The following is a 25099-nucleotide window of genomic DNA, read 5'->3' as shown; positions in this document are numbered from 1 at the left end:
CTACTGGTTTCTATAGTTGCTTTAAGAATAATTTTTAGACTATCACTAGCATATTGTTAACAATTGTGTTAAATTCCAAAGAATATATATGACATATATATGACAACATCTATATTAAGAAAATTTAATAGCCATTTGTGATCTCTGGGATATCACTTTACATATATATGTACACATATACCTATATATACTTATGTACCTATAAATAATATACATGTATATAATATATATAAATTAAATGTATAGTGTATTTTAAAAGCATGCTAAGTATGCCATAAATTTAAATAATGAAATGTATATGTACATTGTAGCATAAAACACACTACCAATTCTCTATCAGTTCCTCATTGACATTAACCACAAAAATATGATTTTTCACAACACTATCTCAGATTTTCCAAGAGGGTTTTGTAATTTCTTTTCTGTTTTTTTTTTTTTAAATCATCCTGTCCATATTCAATCTGAAATTTACTTGCTTACATAGGACAGTTTTGATTGTCTACTCGAATCTAATTATTTGTACTTTGAGGATTCAGGTTTGTCTTTGAGTTGCTGGCACTTGTTTGGGGAGATGATTTAAATCTTTGGAAATGTCAAGTTCCTTGCACTTCTGGCTTAACTAGGTGGAGATACTGAGTAGCTTATTGGAAACATGAGTTGTGGAGCTCAATAGAAATAGAGGTATTTGTTGTGTATGTAGTTACATGTGGTGGTGTGTGTGATAGAAACATTGTAATTTAATATGGAGCCATACTGAGTAAATTAGTCATTGTAATTTAATATGGAACCATACTGAGTAAATTAGTAGGGTGAAAGTAGAAAAATAGCAATATAATAAAAGTAACAAGGAATCACCAACTAGGGAAAGATTGACTAGAAAGATTGGTGATAGAAGTAGAATTTGAGAAGCATTATTCATCTACTAACAGAACAAAGAAAGGACTTCATTGTAGAAGCCATGACCCATGAGATTTCCAAAAGGAGGAGAATGTAAGAATTTCCAACTTCCCCCTTGAGGTCAAAAATATATTATCTAAGAAGAAGGTCATTAGATTTAGTAATTGGAAGATAATTAGTGATTTTAGTTACCATAGAACAAATTGGAAGCAAGATTTTGGTTGATATTAGAATGAAAGGGATTTGAAGAACTTCAGATAGTAAATTTAATCTATTATTTTTACTTGATCTGCATTGTGTCACAATTCTGTAATAATAGTCAAACTGTAAATAACTTAATATCTTTGTGCTATAAATTATATGAATTTTAATTATAATAATACGAATTTTAATGTGCTATCCCACCTTCACAAATACCTCATAAGTTAGACACTATAAATTTCATTTTATCTATATTAAAACTAAGAGGAGTTTGGGAACTTACCCAAGAATTCATAATGAGGAATGAGGGAGATAGGCTATGAATTCATGTACATAGTCCAACTCCAGTGTTTTTGCCTGTGAACGCTAAATTCAGCCTTCCTTAGTATTCTGACTCTCCTCCACTGGGCTCTCTAATTTACCAGAATTCTGAGTTGTAACTGACTCCACCTTGTTATCTTTTTTTAATGAAAATAGCTCTTTATTGTGTATTTTTTCCAACAAGTCAATATCAGTGGCTTCTCTAGTTAATGGTACTTACATCCACTGAGTAGGAAGGGCTAAAAGAATAATTTTGAAAATACTTAGCTTTTCCTCAGCCACTCCACTCCCCCAAAATACAAAAATACTTGACTTTACATTATTCTGGTTCTTGCCAGCCCTCAGATGATCCGTTATCTGCCTAGAACCTTCTCAATCTGTGATTTCCATCCTTTTTCAAAATGCTCTTTGTTGTGAAAACAAAGAAAAAATATGTGTTTATTTTCTTAGTTCTGACACTGGAGCCTTTTGAATGTAACTCATTGTTTCAAGCATCCAAACTCCTTAAATATGATGCATTGCCTTGAGATTTTGATGATCATCTATCGTTACTTTTCAAAACAGAAATATCTGTTGAGGCAGTAATTCTGAGCAATGATTGATCTCTCCTCACTGTATATTCTAACATGAACGGAGAAAAAGCGTGTGGATGCCTGTCAATGATATTTCTTGTACTTGTCTTCAGTTATTCTGAAGCTTTTGCTCATCTTTCTCCACACAAAGATACTGAGATTATTAATTTACAGAAGCAAAATCAAATTGTGTCTTTGCTAATGTTGTTCAGCCTGCTAAACAAGCCACATACCAACTGCTTCACCCAAGACTGAAAAAGAAAAATAAAAGTGTATGTAGGCATATTCCTTACATAATTATTTTATCATATTTTAAATTATTCTTTTGCATCTTACTGGGCTATCAAGGCATAGAAGTAAGGGCAACATGGGACTTCATGAATGATGTCCAGTTGGACCTCCCATTGAGATGATAGTTTCCTGAAGTGGCCTCTACATATCATGAGATGATTGGCCTTGGACCCCAGGTCTTCAAAACAGAAAGACAACCCTGACAAGCTTTATGAGCTAAAGTTCAAAGCTCAACAAATTATAAACCATTATAAACCAATTTGCCTCCTCAGTTCTAATCAGCCTCTCTAACTTCTCATCCATAAAATCAGAGCCAACTGACACCTTCCCACAAGGCCCCCTGACCAAACAGACAGTTGTGGTATTGACACAATTAATATATCAAGCGTTCCTAAGACAGTGGGATATCTTAGTGGTGAAAGCCTACACATTTTTTACATAAAGGAATTACAGGAATTAGGAAGAAAAGTGAATTCTAATGAACATCTAGAAAAATACAGAAAGGAAATACTTCTACATATTGTTAATGACTCTCAAGAGCTTGGTGACAGCAGCCTGTCAGCTTGTTCAGAATTGCAAGTTCAATATCCTGAACACGGAAGTATCCAGCTGATTCTAGGGTGCCAGTGGAAAATGTACACCCCAGAATTTGGATCTAAAGAAACCCAACCCTTCAGAAGGCTTGCCTCATGCAGGATCATAAGAAAGAGAATGACAATGAATGAGAAATAGTCAAGAGCTAAGTATGGAAGGTGCAGGGAATGAACATCAGTATGTTGCAGACATGTGGTGTAAGGCCGAGCAACGTCATTCATAGAATTTGTGTGTGTCTGCAGGAGAGGGAAGCATTTAAAGGGAAGCATTGATTTCAACTAACTACAAAGAACTATGTACAATGGACAAAAAGATCTGCAAAACAACAACAACAACAACAACAACCAAAAAAAAAGCAAAAAACAAAACAAACCATCTGTCTTCAGGATTTTTTCCAAGCTCTCTTAAAGAGCTATACACTTTACAGAGGAAATTGTATTTGTAATTGATCATGTCAGAGTGATAGTTTTGATGGTTTTTACTGTAAAAAAAACTCTATGATCCTGTTTGATGACCCTGAATTAATGGAATTTGTAGAAGGTTTTGTTGTTTCTCACATACTCTTTTCTTATATATAGTACCGTGATTATTTATATAAATTTGTATATAAATATGAATATATTTATGTCAAAATGGAAATAGATTCCATTTGTTTTTCCAGAAGAAGAAAATGTTAATTTGATATTTTAAAAGCAAGTAATAAGGGCCTATTATTTGCATGGTGATTTTCTCAATTGAGGAAACAAAAGCCTTTGAAAAAAACTATGTAAACCATTTACCCACCTAGCATACTACATTCTAATGGGAAGATACTAATGAATACAGAAATACATATACATATAAATGTATGAGTTTAACAAAAACTATTCACAAAGGGCTTAGGAAAAGGAAGGTACAGTATCTCAAGGGTAGTGACAACAGAAAGCTGTTGACACCCCTCAGCCTAAAATTAGAAGGAGAAGCAGACTCTGAACCCAGAGACATAGCTGCAGGGATAGGGCAGCCTGCACATAGAGCTGTTGTTTACACTGGAAAGGTAAAACCTATGCACAGGAACTCAGTGAAAGGGCTCTGGGTAACAAATACCCTAATCTTATTTTCTTCCCATTTTCTTAACTTCTGTTACTTCCTTTAACAGGGAAACTAAATTGGAAGACAGAGGGCAAGAAAGCCACCCAGGACACAGATCAAAGCTGAGAAGTATGAGGAGTGGCGTTGGGAGAAAAGAAAGGTATCTAGTACATACGTAGAATGCATTTTCAATGAAAGTTGACTCTTCCATACATCACACAAGTGAGAGTGTATTAAAAAGTCTGAAAAGAACCTGTTCTAAACTATTGATAGTCCTTACTTCTTGGAAGTGAAATTGGGTAGGGAGAAGAAAGGACTTTATGTAACTTTGAGGCAAGGGAGGAGTGAAGCAGGGGGATAAAGGTAATTTTTAACTTATTTTTGATATTTTCAGTGTCTACCAAATTTCCCTCATAAACAAGCATTTAGTTTGAAATAAACGTTGAGATCTAATAAAATGTTAAAACTGTACCTAAATTGATGTTTTATAAGTTCAGTTTAGTTCCAACATAGTGGAATAAACCATCACTACATTTATCATATGGCAAATTCAATTTTTTTAACCAAGGCTTTTAAAAACCAATCATACACAAATATTTCACAGCATACATCACATTCATAGATTGAAAAGATTTAAGAGAAAAGAAGAGGAAGTCACATTAAGATCTTCTTATATGCTAAGAAACTTGTTAAATGCTATTACGTAAATTATCTTAATGTGTAAATCAATCTAGGAAGGTAGATATTTAACTTTTCCATTCATATAGATGAAAAAATTAGCTTAGAAATTAAAAAAAAATACTAACAAGGGAAATAATTAGAATTCTTTAGCTAAGTTCTATTTAATGTATATTTTTGGGAACTTACTATTTATCAAGTATGGTTCTAAACAGAGAATAATAATTCCAAAAGGAATAAGACCACATACACTGATTTTCATCCATTGTGTGCATTTTTATCTTTAATAAGCAAAATATTTGAATTGAAAAAATGCACAAAGAGTAAAATACCAGAACATTATCATTGATGTGATATAAATAGATTTTTGAAGAAACATTTTGGAAAATCATCATGTTAGTCAATTGAATAATTGACAAGTTATTTTGGAAAGTAGATGCAAGAATTATGTTTTCAGGAATTTATAGATACAATGACTATAGGAGAAAAAAGTTATTTTGAAAAATTTATATGACTTTTTCATAACTTTTCTGCATAGACATCCTATAGATCATTGTATTAAAAAAGGGGGAGGAGCATTTGATCTTAAAGAATCTGTTATTTTAATATTCATTATATCTTTTTTGTTTTATTTGTGTGATTCATAGGCAACATAGAATTGAGTATATTTTATACAAAATTTTTGCAGCAGTTCTTAAGATCAGAGAATCATTATTTAAGGATGAATTTTAGGAAGACCATGAATAGTTTTAAAAAGTACAAAAACGATGTGTGTAAATATGTGTGTAGGTGTGTGTCTATGTGTAAGATTATATGCATTTTTCTAAGATGGTGATTCATAGTTTTCATGACATATTTTAGTGTGACAGTTGGTTTTTCTTTTTTGTAATGCAAGTGCTGACTTAACCTTTGATTGCCAAGGCATCCGCTTTAAGACAGCTATAGTGAATAATAACATTGCCAGTCACAGGACTAGATAAAGAGGTAGGCTTTCCACCACCCCAGGCTCCTTAGATAACTGACCATTTAGGCCTCTTGTTTTCTCTCTTTCTGCACTTTAAATTTCCGCTCTTAGTTTTTAAATTCACTAATAAAGAATGAGCCCGTCAAACCCTAGGCCATCAATCCATGACCCCAATAAAAGGAGAACCCCAGGCCCAGGTAGAGTCTCTCTCTACCTGTGACCTTGATATGTGGCTCCAGGTATGTCATGTAATTTCCAGGACATGTAAGTAATAAACCTTGTCTCTTTCAAAGTTTCCTGATGGTTATTGCTGAGGATGTCTTGCAATCACGATAAGAACCACAAGGGCTAGTCCAGCCACACCATTGGATAGCAGTAGGCTAAGATTGGCACAAAACACATATTCAAATGCTTACGATGTACAAAAAATGTTTTAAAGCATGAGCTCTGAATTCTGGGAATGTTTCTTAACAACAAATAACTGATTCTGCCATATTTATATTTTAAAATATTTAGAAACAAAAGAATAAATTGGAGCAATATATCATGCTGAAGCTTGAGTCATTAAATATCATTAGATTACTGGAAGTTTGAAGCTAGAACAATCTAGGCAAACTGGGACCAAATCAACAGTATGAGACACCTCTGGGTGTACTACTTAAGCAAAGAGAATATCTGGTAAATGAATAATGCCCTAGAACAGAATTAGTTTTCTGTTATCCATAACTGATCTGCTATGTGAATTGCAAAGAGCTGGTGACAGGTTGCAGTTTGAGTTTTAAATCAGTTCATAGTGTACAGTTTCTTATAAAAATTTCAAACTTTGATTAATCAAATGTAGCCAAAAGAAATCTGGTCGTGTATTGTTTTGGGTTTCTTCCTTCTCTAATATCATAAAATACGTCATTTATTTTCTTCAATTTTTTTCCTTTTTTTGTTTCTATAGCTCTTTAAATCAGTTGGTATTTATTTTAGTGTACAGGAGGTAGGAAAACTTTGTCATCAAGTTGTTCTGTAATCCATGACAACACATACAGAATCATCGCAGGTGAAGATTTTCCATGTTATTTTTGTTGTAATTTTATTCTGCTTGGCTAACGTCTTTTTTTTTTTTTTTGAAGGGGGAGGGAGGCAGCCTAATATCTCAAGATAATATTGGGAGGGTTAACACATATCAGAGCATCTTGCCTATACCAAGGATTAGCACAGATTTCTTTTATCAAAGAATCATACATAGAAAAATTGGGCCCAGCTTCCTTGATAACTTTTCACTTTTGCAAATTATGCACTGTGCTATTCTTTAACTAATGCATTAGTTTCCTAAGGCTGCCATAACAAATTACTGCAAAACTGGTGACTTAAATCAACAGGAATTTATTATCTGACAGTGCTGGAGGCTAAGTCTGAAATCAAGGTATCAGCAAAACTGGTTCATTCTGGAAGTTCTGAAGGAGACTATTCTGTGACCCTCTTCTAGCGTCTGGTGGTTGCCAAAAATCTTTGGCATTCCTTTGCTTGTAGCTGGGTCACTCTAATCTCTGCTTCCATCATCACATGACCTTCTTTCCTGTGTGCATCTTTCCTCTTCTTATAAGGACATTAGTGATTGGATTTACAGCCCAGCATCCAGTCTGACCTCATGCTAACTAATTGCTTCTGCAGAGACTCTAAAAAGAAGTCAAAATCTGAGGTTTCAGATGGACATGAGTTCTCTGAGGACACTATTCAACCCGTTATAACTGGGACTCATTTAATTTGGTCAATAATTGAATATTTATTTCTATCACTTGTGCAATTTATAGAATAAGGAACAAAAGCCCACTTATCATTTCCTTCCATTATCTAACTTTCTAATGGGATTTCAGCATGTGTATTTAAGTTGATGCCATTTTTAATTCCCTTTCAAATGTAAGAACTGTTTTCTAAACAAGCCAGTTATTGCTATCAAACTCATGCTTCAGATAAACCCTGAAGCAACGTAACTGAGATATCCATGTTTCTCTTACTGAGTGAATTGAAAAAACACAGAAACTCTGAAGTCATTTGGGGGAGAGTAAGGCAATAGATTTGGATATAAATTTGTAAGGAGTATTTGAACCTGGATTAGCTTTGTCATCCGTTAAAACAGCAGCAGTGTTTTGCCTAGATCTATGCTTATTACGTGTGAATTCTTTTCGAGTGATTTCTTCAGTGATGTTACACACATAAATGAGAGTACCAGCAACATGCCTGATTCCTCATCTATTCTCACTCTGGCTCCATGTGTCAATCTAGATGATGTTAATTTGAATATCAACACACATAAAATATAAACTAATGTGCAGTTAACTTGGGAATTTGCCGTTCATGGTGGCTGAAATTTCACTTCAGAAGGTGTATCAGTGCTTTTTAATTTGAGATGAAATTCAATATGCAGGTTGCAAAATCTCCTCACTTCTCCAAAGAATTTCCACTTCGTTTAGGAATAGATGATTATTCACAAATTCTGAACATATAACTGGGAAAATATGGCTATGGTTCCAAAAGGGAAAGGAGACAGTGAATGTTTTCCCAGCTACAGAGTTTCTCATGCTCTTCTTTCCCAATGTGAAGGAGTAGCATAATGTAGTAACACCTCCAGCTGCTCTAGTTCCTCAGGACATCAGTTAAGCCGTGTACTTCTGAATCTGTCTCTGTTTGTCAATTATGTGCATTTTTTGGATATGCATTTATTGCCCTCTAAATCACATTCCAGTTATGCTGAGGAAAATGGTGAAAGCATGAAATCTAAGCCTAAGCCCCTTTGTTGGTTGGAAAATAAATGACTCTCGTACTATTCATATTGATACTTCTATAAATATTGTACTAATTTAACATTGCTCTGGACCTTCAATTTTGGCAATGACACTTGTCATGTTTCCACTTAAGTGCATTATATTCAAGAGTCCTAATATGTATTGTACCTAGAGCAAAGGCTTCCATAACATATTTATAATATAAAATATAAAGGCAAGATCAAATATTAAAATGGTAATTAATTCTACACTTCAAATCTCATGAAATTATAATTGCATATTAATAACTACAAGAGGCTTTGGGTCTGATGAAATGATTTAACTTTTATGATGAAGAAAGATTTTTTCCAGAAATAATGTTTCTTTTCACTGAGGTCAAACTAGCATAAGTACCTTAATAGTCATGGTGTTTAACCTGTCATTCTAGGCAAGTCTAATAGTTATGGCAGAGCTTATATCTTCAAATAAAGATTGCATATAAAGTCTCATGAGAACATAGGAGTTTATAATTCCAGAAAGTATTCCTTTGACAGTACATAGCTCTTGTACAAAATATAGCTGGTGGGAATTCCCTGGCGGTCCAGTGGTTAGGACTCCATGTTTTCACTGCCAAGGGCCTGGGTTCAATCCCTGTTTGGGGAACTAAGATTCTACAAGCCATGCAGTGCGGCCTGTATATATATATATATGTTTTTTTCCCATATACATATAGGAAAAAAGTATTAGCCTAACTTTTATCTACCACAACGACTTGATCTTTACTCCTGCAATGACCTATTAAATCCAAAGGGAAACATATAAGTTCCTTTAAAAAAAAAAAGGACAGAGAGAGAGAGAGAGAAGAGAGAAAGGGGGAGGGGTTGGTTTAAATAAACCAAGAAGTACAATTGATAAGCTTGATTCAGACCAATTCAAATAGTTCAAAGATTGAAGCTAGGCCAAAAGAGTAAAGTTACAATGATAATGGCTTGTTTCAAGTTTTTTACAATCAAATCCCATTGTATCTCTTCAGTGAGAGTCACTATACTACAGCATACTTGTACTCTTCCCTGGGCTCTTGGATCTACTTGGCACCTAGGAAGGCAAGCAAATTCCAGAGCTTAGGATCTTAACTTTAACTGAGGCTTATTGTCATGTAATTAATACAGACATTATCAGATCAAATAATGAAAAATTTTAATTGAGATAGAGTGGATTCACAGTATTATGTTTTAGGTGTACGACATAGTGATTTAAAATTTTTATAAATTATATTCCATTTATGGTTTTTATACAGTATTGGCTATATTCCCTGTACAGTACAATATATCTAATGTAGCTTATTTATTTTATACATAGTAGTTTGTTCTTAATACCCTACCCATATCTTGCCCCTCTCCACTGGTAACTACTTGTTCTCTATATCTGTGAATCTGTTTCTTTTTTGTTATATTCACTAGTTTATTTTATTTTCAGATTCCACATATAAGTGATAACATACAGTATTTGTCTTTCTGTGCCTGACTTGTTTCACTAAGCATAATACCTTCCAGGGCCATCCAGGCTGTTGCAAATGGAAAATGTTGTTCTTTTTTATGGCTGAATAGTATTCCATGTCTTCTTTATCAGTTCATCTGCTGATGGACATTTAGGTTGCTTCCATATCTTGGCTATTGTAAATACTGCTACTGTGAACATTGAGGTGCATGCATCTTTTTGAATTAGTGTTTTCATTTTCTTCAGATACATACCCAGCAGTGGAATTGCTGGATAATGGGGTAGTTCTACTTTTAGTTTTTTGAGGGACTTCCATACTGTTTTCCACAGTGGCTGCACCAATTTACATTCCCATAAACAGTGTACAGGGGTTCCTTTTTCTCAACATCCTCACCAACATTTCTTGTTTGGAGTCTTTTTGATGATAGCCATTCTGACAGATGTGAGGTGATATGTTTAGCATCTTATTATTAGTGATGTTTAGCATCTTTTCATGTGCCTGTATGTCTTCTTTGGAAAAATCTCTATCCAGGTCTTCTGCTGGTTTTTTAATCAGGTCGTTTGTTTTGTTTTTTGGGTTTTGTTTTTTTTTTTTAATATAGAATTGTATTAGCTGTTTATATATTTTGGATATTAACCCTTTATTGGTCATATCATTTGCAAATATTTTCTCCCATTGAGTAATTTGTCTTTTCTTTTTAATGAAGAGTTTCTTTGCTGTACAAAAGCTTTTAAATTTGATTAGGTCCCATTTGTTTAGTTTTGCTTTTGTTTCCTTTGCCTTAGGGGACAGATCCAAAAACATATTGTTTTGATATATGTCAGAGAATGTTCTGCCTATGTTCTTTTTTAGAAGTGTTATGATCTCAGGTTTACATTTAAATCTTTAATCCATTTTGAGTTCATTTTTCTATATGGTGTAAGAAAATTTTCTAATTTCATTCTTTTATGGGCAGCTGTCCAATTTTCCCAGCACCACTTATTGAAGAGACTGTCTTTTCTCCATTATATACTCTTGCCTACTTTGTCATAGACTAATTGACCATAAGTGCCTGGGTTTATCTCTGGACTCTCAATTCTGTTCCATTGACCTATGTGTCTGCTTTTGTGCCAATACCACACTGTTGTGATTACTTAGCTTTGCAGTACAGTCTGAAGTCTGGGAGTGTGATACCTCCAGCTACGTTACCCTTTGTCAAGATTGTTTTGCCTATTCAGGGTCTTTTGTGGGCCTATCATATATGGCCTTTATTATGCTGAGGTATGTTCCCTCTATGCCCACTTTCTGGAGAGTTTTATAATTAATTGATGTTGAATTTTGTCAAAAGCTTTTTCTGCATCTGGTTTTTATTCTTCAATTTGTTAATATGGTATATCACAGTGATTGATTTGTGGATATTGAAAAATCCTTGCATCCCTGGCATAAATTCCACTTGATCATGATGTATGATCCTTTTAAACATATTGCTGAATTTGGTTTACAAATATTTTATTGAGGATTTTTGCAACTATGTTCATCAGTGATATTGGCCTGTACTTTTACTTATTTGTAAAAGTATTTGTACTTACTTATTTTTACTTATTTATCTGGTTTTAGTATAAGGATAACACTGGCCTGGTAGAGTGAGTTTGGAACTGTCCCCTCCTCTTCAATTTTTTTTGAATAGTTTGAGAAGGGATATGTGTTAACTCTTCTCTAAATGTTTTGTAGAATTCACCTGTGAAGCCATCTGGTCCTGGACTTTTGTTTGTTGGGAGGTTTTTTGTATTTTTGTTTTCTTTAACTACTGATTCAATTTCATTATTGATAATTAGTCTGTTTATATTATCTATTTCTTCCTGGTTCAGTCTTGAGAGATTGTACATTTCTAGGAATTTGTCTGTTTCTTCTAGGTTGTCCATTTTATTGGTGTATAGTTGCTCTTACTAGTCTCATGATTATTTGTATTTCTGTGGTGTTGGGTGTAACTCTCCTTTTTCAGTTCTGATTTGGGCCCTCTCTCTTTTTTTCTTGATGAGTCTGGCTAAACGTTTATCAATTTTGTTTATCTTTTCAGAGAACTGGTTCTTTTTTTTTTTTTGCCTCTATTTCATTTATTTCTGCTCTGATCTTTGTTATTTCTTTCCTTTTACTAACTTTGGGTTTTGTTTGTTCTTCTTTTTCTAGTTCCTTTAGGTGTAAGTTTAGGTTGTTTATTTGAGATTTTTCTTATTTCCAGTGGTAAGGTTGTATTGTTATAAACGTTTCTCTTAGAACTGCTTTTGCTGCATCCCATAAATTTTGGATAATTATGTTTCTATTTTTATATATCTCCAGGAATTTTTTGATTTCCTTGATTTCTTCAGTGATCCAATAGTCATTTAGTAGCCTCCACTTGTTTGTCCATCTGGTATGATGTGTCTTTTAAGGCCAGTGTTTCCTTAATGATTTTCTGTCAGGATGATCTGTCCCCTACTATTATTGTATTGCTGTCAGTTTTTCCCTTTATATCTGTTAATATTTGCTTTATGTATTTAGGTCCTCCTCTGTTGGGGATATATACAATTGTTATATCTTCTTCTTTGGTCAATCCTTGATCATTATGTAATGTCTTTCTTTGTCTCTTATAACAGTTTTTGTTTTAAAGTGTATTTTGTCTGATATAAGGATCGATACTCGAGCTTTCTTTTGATTCCCATTTGCACAGAATACATTTTTCCAACCCCTTTCTTTCAGTATATGTGTATCTTTAGATCTGAAGTGAGTCTCTTGTAGGCAGTATATATACAAGCCCTGTTTTTGTAACCATTCAGCCACTCTGTGTCTTCTGATTGGAGCATTTAGTCCGTTTACATTTAAAGTAATTATCGATTTGTGTGTTCTTATTACCACTTTGTAAATGGTTTTGGGATTGTTTTCGTACGGGTTTTTTTGTTTGTTTGTTTTCTTTTTCTATGTTCTCTTCCCTTGTGATTTGATGATTATCTTTCTGTTAAGTTTGGATTCCTTTCTCCTGTGTGTGTGTGTATCATTATAGATTTCTGGTTTTGGTTACCATGAGGTTTATATATAGTAAACCATATATATATAGAGAGAGAGAGATGTGGGTTGTGGGGGAGAAAGAGAGAGAGGTAGGAGCCTAACTTCAGTTAGCTTCTCATTCTAGATGGTAAAACTACCTCCTGTCATGGCAAAAGAAGAAAATTTAATTTTCCTTTGGGTATGGCCAGTTAGCAAACACAGGTAGCCTACAATCCCCCCACCCCAGCTCTTAAAAACTCTGCTGCTTTTGTTTCAGTGAAATTGAGTTCAGTGTCTCTTCCCTGTTGTAATACAATTGGGATAAAATTGACTTTTGTTTGTTCATCCTGTTCAGTATGTTTTTTTCTTTAACAATTGTTGGATCTGAGATGCCTATCCCTAGATTTACTGTTATTTGAAAGAAAGTTAATCTCAATCTTATTTAGTTACTGCTATTTTTGAAATTGAATCTAATCTCTAACTGATATATAATAACCCTCTAAGAGAGCCAGAAATTTTAAGGTTGAATCACAGCTTACAACCACTTGAAGTTCAATCCTCTTAGGTATGTAAATCGAGAGAGAGAGAGAGAGAGAGAGAGAAAGGAAGGAAGGAAGGAAGGAGGGAAGGGAGAGAGAAAGAAAGAAAGAAAGAAAGAAAGGAAGCCAAGGAAGGAAGGAAGGAAGGAAGAGAAAGAGAGAGAGAAAAAGAAAGAGGAAGGAAGGAAGGAAGGAAGGAAGAAAGGGGGAGGGAGGGAGGGAGGAAGGAAAGGAGAAAGAAAGGAGGGAAGGAGGGAGGGAGGGAGGAAGGAAAGAAAGAAGGAAAGAAAGGAGACAAAGAGAACAAGAAAAGTGCAATCCAAGTATTAAACTGAACGATTGAAAGTCAATTTTTATAAAATAGTAACTTAAAAAATAGTGGAGCTAAGGAAGGTTAGCTATTCTATGGTGAAACCAATTCTTACTATCTAAAATGTTTTAAGTTTATTTCTTAATAAAATTAACTCTTTTATTGAAAATTTTGTCTTAGAGAAAAAGACAGTTATTTACCATTTATCGTAAAATCTTTCCAAAAGTAAAAATTGAAAAATAAAAGAAAAAAGATCATGCGGTTAGTTTTAATTTGCCTGTTGTTTTCATATGTATATTCAGTAAAAGTACAGAGAATCTTGTGTAGGAAAAACTATTTGTCATTCAGAGTGGAAATGCAGAAAAGCAATGCCATACCTAATTAAATTAGCTAAATGTTGCTGTCTAGGTTTATCTAGCTGTTGTAATTTAATCAAAGCTAAATGAAATCATCATTTAATTAAAATTGAAACTAATTCATTGTTCCAATTGTTGTTTCTATGAGAGATGCAATTTCTTAACAAAACCACTTTGATGAAGTGAAGAGATCTTTCAGAACATTGCCTTAGGACCATTGCTCTGAATTGAAGTCATTCACAATATAATCATCTTCTTACTTTGAATTAACATACAACATCGAAGAGAAAATATTTACTTTAAGTGTTGGGCCTCCTAACTGTATTTTTTAAGACAAGAAATTTATTTATTAAAATAACTTTTTTGAGGAAATATAATAGGCACTAAAACAATTAGAAGAGTTGAATTAAAAAAATTTACTCACCTCTTATTCATTGTCTGACCCAAATTGATCTGATTTCCATTTCTACTACACTGCTTATAAATATTTTTCCGTTTTAATCTTACAAAATGTTTTAGTGTTAGTTGACTTGATTGATCTTTCTGTCTGACTTACCTGATTGCTGTTGCATTCTTCTCTCCTGATTTTTCTTATACTAACTCTGCTTTGGTTAGGCAGTGCTCATGCTAATCCACTGAAAGTGTGACATTTCTTATCATTTCTACTTTTCATTGATGGTTTGCACCCAGGGTGTGGACCAGAGAGGGGGTCAGTGTTCAGGTGCATTCCTGACACCTGTAGCAGTTTGAGCAAAGCCATGATGGCACTTGCTAGCATGTTTGGGAATCTCAGGTAGTTTCAGCTAGAAGAAGCCTAGATTTGGAAACAACAAAGTTAAAAGTGATAGTTTTGGGCTTCCCTGGTGGTGCAGTTGTTGAGAGTCCGCCTGCCGATGCAGGGTACACGGGTTCGTGCCCTGGTCCGGTAGGATCCCACATGCCGCGGAGCGGCTGGGCCCGTGAGCCATGGCCGCTGAGCCTGCGTGTCCGGAGCCTGTGCTCCGCGGCGGGAGGGGCCACAGCAGTGAGAGGCCCGCGTACCGCAAAAAAAAAAAAAAAAGATAGTTTTGTTTCTGGTGTTTTTTCCCCCCATTTGGTAAGTTGAAAGAATTGCTACTACTTCTGTAATCAGAAAGGGAAACATATATTTCTTGCTCTATTTTTCTTTACCACATCTCATTATCACTGTATTTTTCTTTTGCACTCTGATCCAGTATGCCCTTCCACGTCACTATGGTGACAGGCAACCAAGAGAAAGACTCAGGACAGAATTGTCTCACTCTCCGTTGCACATGAGCACTCTAATCCTGTGCACCTTGGTGGAAATGGGCTATTCTTTCTTACGTTTAGCTCACCAAAGTGTTAGCGTCCATAGTGTGGGTGAGAAAAATAGGGAGCTCTTGACTCATGAACCCTAAAGGCGTGGTGGGGCTATCTTTCTATAATCACTCTTCCTCTGGCTGAAACCAGGGGAATGTTGAAAACTACTTTTGGCTAAATGTCAGCCTGTCCAAGTGAGATAAGGTGTTTTTTTTTAATAAAAATATTCAAACATAATATAAAATGCCAACATTCTCAGGGTAGAGAATGGCTTAGGATGTAGAAATCTTCTTTTTCCCTTATGATATATTTTCAAGCTGCTGAGTATATTCATGGCCTAAGGGGAAGGAAGAAATATACTACTGTTAGGATCCTAGGAAGGGTTTTGCCCTTAATTCTTATGCAGTCTTTGGGCTCTCATAATCCTTTCAGAAACTCAACAGCTCCTCTCTTTTGTTCAGGTTATGGCTGCCTGAGGAATAGAGGAGTTTAAAATAAAGCATACACCTAAAAGTGCACTGGATGATGACAAAATTTATAAACTGGCTAAGGGAAAACCAATCTAATCATGTTTCTGACACCAATTGGCTTTGTGCTCTCGGAAAATTATACTACCTTTTAGAGCATTTCCTCATCTCTGAGTGAAGGAGGTGATTGGGTCATTTCAAACACACCTTCCATTATTTAATATTACTTACTTTTTGTTCCAGGATGTATAGAAGGTTTGCGTGTGCTCTAACATTGCCCATACTGTGTTACTAGCTGGTAATAAAGAGACAAATATAATTCATCCTCTGCTTCCAAAGAGTCCACATTGTAATGGGAGAAGAATAATGAATGAATAAGAAATGTCTTCCTAAAAGTTACCTTTAAACAGACTTCATGTTATATGGCTTTTATATGGAAACACATTAGGTGAAAAAAAGTGGGAATACAAAGACCATTACAAAAAGTCCCTATCGGGCTTCCCTGGTAGCGCAGTGGTTGAGAGTCCACCTGCCGATGCAGGGGACGCGGGTTCGTGCCCCGGTCCAGGAGGATCCCACATGCCGCGGCTGGCCCCGTGGGCCATGGCCGCTGAGCCTGCGCGTCCGGAGCCTGTGCTCCGCAACGGGAGAAGCCACAGCAGTGAGAGGCCCGCGTACCGCAAAAAAAAAAAAAAAAAAAAAAAATCCCTATCTTTAAGCAGGGTATTACCCAGTGGAGAATGCAAAATGTAAACAGATAAATTGAGTGTGGAATGACATTTCCTAGGATACAGGTATATTCAACTTACAGTAACGTACACCTGAGGGCTATATCACCCAAATTAGAAGGTCAGGGAAGATGTATTCTGAAGCTGTGGCTTGAGACAAAGCATAAATTTGTAATATCAATTATTTATTAAAGAAAAATTCTCCAGACAGCCAAAGACAACTACTAACACCCAATATATTTGCTCGACCACTGAGCCACAGCTCAACGAACTAGAGCAAAAGAATCCAGGAGAGAGACTTGTGTCTTCTCAGTAACCATCTAAATACACAGCCAAATACATAACATGTTTTTTAATTTAGATACTGAATACTATATCCTGGACACTAGGCATAGTGTACAAAAGTGGCATTGGTCTTTATTAAACTCACAGTTATGTGGGAGACTAACAAAAACCAAGTAAGCAACTAATAAATATAAAATTGCAAGTTGTGATTGTGGTCATATAGAAATTAAATAAGATGTGTTGATAGAAAATACAGAGAGGTTCTGGCAGTTTAGTTTAACTTGGTGGCCAGAAAATTCTACCTGATGAAATTAGCTAAACAAAAATTGGTGTGATACTATATGTGAATGTGTTAGATGGAAGTGAAATAGAAGGGGAGGCAAAACGCAGTTACTCAACCTGTTAGTCTACAAGAGATAAATCAAAGCACTTCATTAAGAAAGCTTTGCTAAGGAGAAAACAAAACAAATACAAAACAAACAAACAAACATCAGCTGAGCTTAGTGAAGTGTTTGATTTACATTCAAAGAACTTATCTGTTTGCTGATCTATGACATACCATTTGCACTAACTAGTAAGTCCATTCCACTTGTCTAGAGTACACCAGATATAGAAAATAAAATGTGAAAAGACCGTTGAAGAATTTGTCATGCTCCTTGAATAGACAACGGAACACGGAGTCTAGTGTGTAGCAAGTTTGCTCGGGCAGCATATGAAATTATGAAGGGGTCAGATTTCTCAAGACTTAACTTGTTAGATCAAGAAGTCTGGATTTATTTTTATATATAACCAAAAAGCACAAATCGCTTTTCAGAGGGTAATTATATATTTCAGCTTATAGTTTTAAAAAAAATGATTATTTTGTTGGCAACTGTCTCTTCTCATAAAGAAAATTAAGGTAAATGCAAGAGTCAGAAAATGAATTAAGGAGGGGTTGTATCAAGTTATTAAAGTTTGTCATTTTACCAGATGCCCTATACTGAGAACATTTGATAGTTGCCAAATATACCACTTACATTTGTCAGGGAGGAGGAAATTTCCCCCTCTACCCCTTCTGAGTTCTTATGGCTGGACTAATAACAAAAATGACACAAGACAGATTAACAGGAGAAAAAGAAACAAATTTTAATTCATAGAAATGGGACCTAAGAAGTGGCCAAAACAGGCAGCTTTTATACTTTTTTGAAAAATAAATGATAGATTTGTAAGAAATTGACAGTACAAAGAAACTTAGATTTTGGGTGCTCAATTAGTGAAGAATATAAACCGAGTGTGGGCTTCAGGTAGTAAATTAAAGAAATAACAAGGTTTCCATATACAAGCTTTTCGGTTCGAATTCCCTATCTCTGGCCATAAGGGTGTCCTTTTACCTCCAGATGCTGGTAGTGTACCTTTCACATGAGAGATTTATTTCCTGCTTTCATGGGACAGAAAGGAGGGTCAGAGTGTCCATTTTCCTTTGGCCATTTCTTAAGTAACTTTAGTTTTTAAATTTATTTGTTTAATTTATTTTTGGCTGTGTTAGGTCTTCGTTGCTGCACACAGGCTTTCTCTAATTGCGGCAAGCAGGTGCTACTCTTTGTTGTGGTGCACGTGCTTCTCATGGTGGTGGCTTCTCTTGTTGTGGAGCACGGGCTCTAGGCACGTGGGCTTCGGTAGTTGTGGCTCCCGGGCTCTAGAACGCAGGCTCAGTAGTTGTGGTGCACGGGTGTAGTTGCTCTGCGGCGTGTGGGATCTTCCCGGACCAGGGCTCGAACCCGTGTCCCCTGCATTGGCATGCAGATTCTTAACCACTGCACCACCAGCGAAGTCCTTAAGTAACTTTAATTCAAAATAATATGCTATTGAGGTACATTTTGTGGCAACTTACCCTGGGCCCCAACACATTTATACTTTTCTTCCTGTCTTATTAAAATATTAATCTGAGTACTTTTATATTTATGTGTTGTATCTTTAGGAATTATTTTAATTTTTAAACATCTTCTCTAACGATGAAAAAAAATTTCATCCAATGTTAGAGGAATTCAGAACGTTACAAATAAGTGCAAAGGATTTGGGGAAGGTAGACAGTAAAATTTTTCTTTAAGTGAACTATCAAACTTTTACATAAGGTTGGCCGTCTATAGTGCTACATGTAGATAAGTATATGCTAAATGCTTTAGCTAATGAAGAAGCAATTGAATTGTCTTATGATAAAAGAACTTAAATACATTTCAATGAATTGGTATATATTTAGAAATTATATTTTGTTTTCTTTCATTGACAAGGTTATTGTACGTTAATGAGAAGTTGAATTACCTAAAAATACATCTCAGGTCATAGAAACTGAACACCGAAGGGAAATACTACTACTACTGGTATGACTGCTATAGAAAATAATAACAAAAAAAAATCTTAATTGCCACTGTACTTCTGCTAGTCTAACAAAAACAGGAACATTTTTACAAATATAAAATATATTTAAATTATATATATTTGTACAAATGATTCTTATAACCATTTATATATTATATAAAACAGTTCTTTTTGTTATATTAGCAGAAGTCTAGTGATGGTTAAGAATATGTACCAAAATACAGTTATAACTGACGTGGTGCTATCAGTACCCCCAGTTATTGAGGACCTATTATTCTGACCTCTTGGTATGTGTCCTCTACTACAGGTATAATATCTCTATGTTAATGGATCTTTTAGTGAAGTTGTGAGTTGCTGGACTCAGGAAATATCAGTGACCATACTTATCATCTGAAGAAAAGGAACTATATTAAGAATAAGCCTAATTAAGCAGAGAGAAACAGAGATGGAAGAGAAATGCGGGATACTGTTTGATCCCTTACTGCCTGTTTTCAGGTGTTTGTTTTTCTTGACACAACTATATTCCCGTAATTAAGAGGCTTGGCTGTCAACCTCTTTAGCCATTAAGGATGCCTTGAGATGGCTTATGCTAGCCAACTGGAGGGTAAAGATGAATATTCAGGTAAGTCTGAATTAAACACACACACACACACACACCCATAATTAAAAAGGCAAACCTTTTCCTGCTGCTATCGTACAGGTGTAATTAATTCCTGCAACTAGCTTAGGTATTGATTATTTTCCACTGAGGTTTATTCACTTCATTGCTCAACTTCATTGATACAGATAACTAAAAATTAACCAATCTTTATAAATTTGTGCCAAAAATAGATATGTAGTAAAAATATGATGTAAATACATATTATATAGTAATAATCACATATAAGGAGTAAGTTTATTAAGCATATATTAGTGTTAATACAGAAAAAAAAATCTTCCACTGTTTGTAGCCCATGTATTCAAGTTCATACAAAGAAACTGAGAAATAATAACTGGAGGAGTATAATCCGCCGCATTTGTTCTCAGAGGTAATTTCCTTATCCACTAATTTTTGTGGAAGTGTTTGCATGAGTAATCTCAGACAGAGATATGATAAGAGGAGGAAGCCAGGGAAGGCTTTGCTGTGCTTTTGCTATAAAATCTCTTTCTGAGGATTTGTCAGGTAATGCCATGTCAAGGGAGAGTTGGTCTCTCAAGGAGTATGTCAGTTGAATAATTTTAAGCAAATATCAAAGAGAATTAAATAAGCAATTAAATTAAATAGGTGAGTAAATGCCCATTTTATCATTAAAACTATCAAGGTAAAGTTTTACAAAGTGCTTAGGTTTCCAAGCTATTTGCAAGATTTGGAAGAAAGGAACAAAGGATTGGAAGGAAAACCAGCACTTAGGTTTCTGAACATTTTTGTCAAAGCATGTACTGCCACTAGAGAGTGTACTTACTGAATGTAAAGAAAGATATATGATAATTCTATACATGGACAAATACCACTTAAACAAGTAGCTAATTTTACTAAAATTTTAATTTTCTTTCAAAAGGTTTGAAGAAGCAAATGATGTAACTGCTACTGGGACATAATTATAATTAATGAAGAAAAACAAGTGAGCATTAGTGGACCTGGCAAAGAATATGTGCTAGTTAAATAAATGCTTATTAAATGATTTAATTGGTTAGAGATACAAAAGTTACCTGAATCATACACAGTGTCAAGTAGAAACTTATAACAGGATAGGAAGAAAGTACTAAAAAGTGTCAGACATAACAACTTAATTGTACAATAGATTTATTCTGAGAGTCAGACAAATGAGTACATCATCCCATGGTGAATACATTATAAAAGAGACTCTACTCTTTATTATTCTTGTAACATTTAAATTCACTTAAACTTTTTGAGCCTCAGATTTTTTCACTTGTAAAAAAGAATAAAATATTTAACTCACAGGACTGTTATAAATATATTTATACTGTTTGCATGTGTACACACATACATACACAAACATCATGTAGACACATGTATACTGATCCTAGAAACTTGTAAGTTTCTAACAAATAAAACTACCACTTTTTAAAATTATAAATTCTAAATTGATAAATTTATTTTTTACTGTAATCAGCACTACTTTTGGCTTGAATGTGAAATTAGGTTTTGGCCATAAATCCAATATTCAATTCCAACTTCTCAGTTCATAACACATTGAAGCAGAGATTCCTGCAACCTCCACTGTGCATGGCCAGTTCCAAATGACTATTAGTCTGCCCTAGTTAGTGGTTCACTTTCCTGTTCTCCACTATAATTACATTCCTGTCCTGAACACTAGCCCAGTTGATGAGAGACGAGTTAATTCCCCTTGTACGAATAAATTCTTAGTCCTGGGACAAGATCTTATCTCTATTCCCCAGCTACAGACTATGCCCCTTCTTTAAAGCAAGATGTTGACACTTACTGGATACTGACAGAGATCCCTAATAAAACTGTACTCTAAAATTTTGTCCTCCTCTCTCATCTCTCCCGCCAGTAGGAGAGTGAATCTAAATTTTTCTTACACAGGAATAAAACTTCTTACAAGTAGAGAATCCTTATATCATCTTGATAATAATCCTACGTAAATATTTAGAGATATTTATCTAGGTTATTTAAGAAGTATTTGCAGATACCATCAAATGGACAGAATTAATTGGATAATAATTGACTGTTTATTTAATCAACACTATTGCCAGCCTGTAAATAAGTGACCTTTTGATGGAATGACTGATTAGGATCAGGTTAATGTCAGGTTAATACAATGAAAATGGTAAAATTACTTGTGTAAACAGGTCTAATCTCAATGCTGAACATGAGGTGTTCATTCATACTCTATTTTCTACTGCTACAGAATACCTATTTCTAAATTATTGCTATGTGGAAAGAGCCAATTATGTATTTACAAGTGTATCTGTAATTTTACACTATTAAAAACATAGATAGTTTTGTAAAGTCTTTGTTCCTTAGAAGTACCAATCTTTATTATGACAAAAATGCTTCAAGTTCTCTGGGGATTAGGATTCTAATTTATTTATGTCTGTATCAATAATGTCTTGTATGGCATATAGTTGATAATCCATAAATTCATGTTTTTCCCTGTTTTTCCTGCGCTGTAATACAAATGCATTTCTTACTATAGGTAATTATTTTAAAGTGTGAGAAACATGGCATAGAGACATTTATTGAGCTTACTCATTGAATGACTAAATTCCTTTGCCTTTCCATCCCTTATCTAGCATAAATTTGAAAACTTGTAAAATTTAATTGAGATTGAGATGAAGAAGCTTTATATCGTCACCATAATAACTGTTGACTTAAAAAAAATGCGCAATGTGAGAGGTGCAAGTTAAGTTTTATTTGGGGCAAAATGAGGACTGCAGCCCCGGAGACAGCATTTCAGATAGCTCTGAGAAACTGCTTCAAAGAGGTAGGGGGGAAGGTCAGTATATATATGACTTTGGTGAAGGGAGAGTACGTGCAATAGAGCACATATGTTTTTTTGCAGAAGGTCTCTGCTAGTCACGAGGAGCACTCGTCACCATGCAGGATTTTAGTGTTTTTCTAGATATGAGGAGATATGATATTTGGGCTCATAAAATTGGCTCTTGAAAATATCTATCTGAAGACTTGTTCTGCCAGTTTTTCCCAGAGCACAGAGTGCCTCATTTCTGCTCTCCACCCTGAACTCCTTTCAGGGGGTGTTGAAAGTCAGCAGCTGCAGCAGCACATGATTTAATCCTTGTAGAGGTAGATGGCAAGTGCCAATTTGTAGTTGACCTCATGGTCATAAATTCGACCACGCTTTGGGAGGCATTTCATGACCATTTCATCCCACAGTGCTAGGAAGGCTCTTTCCTAGGTCTGGTGAAGATTTCGCTGATAGGCCACTCAGTGTGCTATTACTGGATTAAGTCTTATAAACAATAACTAAAGGGAGCTCTGGATCACCTGTCTTGCTAATCTGTTATGGTCCAGGAAAAATTCCCTCTTGTATCTTCCCATATGCAGAGTTACACTATTACAATCATTGATCTCATATAAAACTATATATTTTTGACAGTCACACATTTGGTAATGCAAGAAGCAACAATCTTGTAAAGCAGGCAAAATACAAATAACATAGCCAGCAGTATTATTAAAGTCATAAGTAAGAATTCAGCCAAGAACTTCCATTAGATGCAGTCCAGTATATCCTCAGGTCATCTGACTTAGTCTCTTGTGTACCACTCTTTTATCTTTCAGGGAAATTATATATTGACACAGTCCATAAGGCTCCCTAAATTCTAGGTTTTCTAAATTCTAGATTATTGTCTAGTTAAAGTAATTGAAACTTGACTTGACATTTACAAAGTACAATTTGGTAAGGGAAAAAAGAGATTTAATCCTTTTATGATCTAAGAATGACATGCTATTTTTATTCTTTTTAATGTGAAGCAGATTTTCTAGCTGATTATTGAACATCGTAACATTATATAGCATATAGTGTTTATTAGGAAAATATAAAATATGTCTGATTTTGGTATTGGGATAATACTCATCTCATGAAGTAAGTTGAGAAATGTTTCTTCCTCTTCTATTGTTAGGAGAATTTGTGAAGTGTTAGCGTAAATTATTGTTTATATATTTGGTAGAATTCACCAGTAAAGTCATCTGCACCTGGAATTTTCTTTGTGGGTATTTTTTTTTCCCTGTACTTTATGTCTTTCCAGGAATTTGTCCATTTAATCTAAGCTCTCTAATTTGTTGGCATTCAACTGCTCATAGCATTCCCTCATATTCATCTTTTATTGCTGCAAGGTCAGTAGCAATGTCCCACTCTTTGTTTTCTTATTTTAATAACTTGAGTCTTTTCTCTTTTCCTCTTGGTCAGTCTACCTAAAATTTGTCAATTTTGCTGATACTTTCAAAGAACCAATTCTGGGGTTCTTGGGTTTTCTCTACTAGTTTTTTTCTTCTATAATTCACTAATCTACAATCAAATACTCATTATTTCCTTTTTTCTACTTGCTTTGGGTTTAGTTGCTCTTTTTTTTTTTCAGTTTCTCAAGGTGGAAGTTAGGTTATTGATATGAAATCTTTCTTCAAAATTAATGTAGATACGTATACCTATACATTGCCCTCTAAATACTGCTTTAGCTAAATTCCATAAGTTTGGTATATTATGACTTTTCATGCATTTCAAATCATTTTATAATTTCCCATGTGATTTCTTCTTGACCAATTGGTTATTTAGAAGTGTACTGTTTAATTTCCACATACTTGAAATTTCCCAAAGTTCTTTTCGTAATTAATTTATAATTTTACTGCATTGTGGTCAGAGAACATAATTTGCATGATTTTGTTCCTTTTAAATTTATTGAAACTTGTTTTAGGTCCTAACATATCATCTATCCTGGAGAATATTCCATGTACAATTGTTAAGAAGTTTGGGGTGTAGTGTTTTATAGATACCTGTTAGGTCTAATTGTTTTATAGTTATGCATTTTTAGTATAAGTTTGAAATACAAAGTTATAGAACTGCTATACCTTTTCAGTCTCTAGAAATATTATTCTGCCTAATCTCTCTTTCAATTTTAATGTGTTCTTTTACTCAAGGAATATGTTTCATTCCTTTTTGCATCTCTAGATATCATAGTAAACATATTTATTACATCTAAGGAAATTATTTTCTCTTTATGCTTCCCAAATGCTATGATTCAGTACCTCCACTGTAAGATCAAAGACCAAGATATATACATTAAAATGCAACTAAATCGTTTTATGATAGTGTGGCTATTTGGTATTAGGTTTTGAGCATTTATGATAAATGGTTCTTAAGGCTCATCTCCAAACCCCCTTATAACCTTCATGCCTACAGCACCAAATATGCTCTCATTC

This window comes from Pseudorca crassidens, chromosome 11, assembly GCF_039906515.1.
Source record: "Pseudorca crassidens isolate mPseCra1 chromosome 11, mPseCra1.hap1, whole genome shotgun sequence".
NCBI classification, from domain to species: Eukaryota; Metazoa; Chordata; class Mammalia; order Artiodactyla; family Delphinidae; genus Pseudorca; species Pseudorca crassidens.
Note: the sequence above shows the minus strand (reverse complement) of the source record.